Source organism: Melozone crissalis, unplaced genomic scaffold (genome assembly GCF_028551555.1).
Source record: "Melozone crissalis strain CALT ecotype California unplaced genomic scaffold, PUWL_Pcris_2 ptg000036l_1, whole genome shotgun sequence".
In the NCBI taxonomy this organism is placed as follows: Eukaryota; Metazoa; Chordata; class Aves; order Passeriformes; family Passerellidae; genus Melozone; species Melozone crissalis.
Genome location: NW_026535814.1, coordinates 6364034 through 6365093, shown reverse-complemented (window position 1 = coordinate 6365093; position 1060 = coordinate 6364034).

The following is a 1060-nucleotide window of genomic DNA, read 5'->3' as shown; positions in this document are numbered from 1 at the left end:
GTTCCCGCAGGCGGCGGCGGGAGCGCTTCCGGGGCAGCGCGGCCGCGGCGGGCGCGGGGCGGTGCCGGGGCGCGGCCGGCGGGGACGGGCGGGAGAGGCACCCGCTCCTTCTGGCGCGGGGTTATCGCTCCCTGCGATTCTTGTGTCGGCAATCGCGTAGGCCGCGTAGCTTTAAAAGATAAGCATTGTGTGCACAGCTTCTCTTGACTCCTCGGAGACATGGGAGCGCTGGTCTTCACGGCGGAATGCGCAGAGGCGATTCTAATTCTGGACCGTAACTTATGTATTTGCTTGTCGTTAGAAATTAATATAATTACAAAGCATTAACCGTGCGTAGTTGATTTGTCTGTAATTCGAAAGCTTGCAATGTCATCATAATCTGCTTCGTGATTGCCTTCCTCCCCCCCCGAGGCCTGGTAGACCCTTCCATATATTCTCCTTAAAAATACAAAATAAAAATAATGAAATAGCCTATGGGACACTTTATAGGGCCTTCTTAATAGCCCGTAGGTTAAATGGAAGAATTTGGACTAAATAATGCTGGCTTCAGGGAATTGTGTTACATGTGTGTGCTGTTCCAGGTTTTCATGCGCTTCCTAGAATGTGTAGACACTCTTTTTATGATATGTGGTGTCTAAAATTGTTGAAGCAAGCTGATACATTCTGGATATCAAATAAGCAAGAATACAAATATGAGGAAAGGTGTTGAAACACTCGATGAATATTGGGAGGTATTTTTAGCTGAAAAATACAAGCTGTTTTTCCAAAATACCTTAGGTTTCTGGCCTGAATTTTTAATTTATTTGCCTATTTGTCTTACTGGAAAGGACTAAGTTTTATGTTATGGACAGTATACCTTTTCTGACTCATTGCCTTCTCACTTTGTCCTGTGCAATTTGTTTGTGTACAGGTTTGAATCACATTTGTGAAAAGCACCAAATTGAAGTTCAGTCTAGGAATACAGTGACTGAAATAGTTCTAGCTATGAGGTTTGTTTGGGTTGGGTTTTTTGTTGTTGTAATTCTGTTAAGAGGTTTTGGTGAATTAGACCTAAATGAAA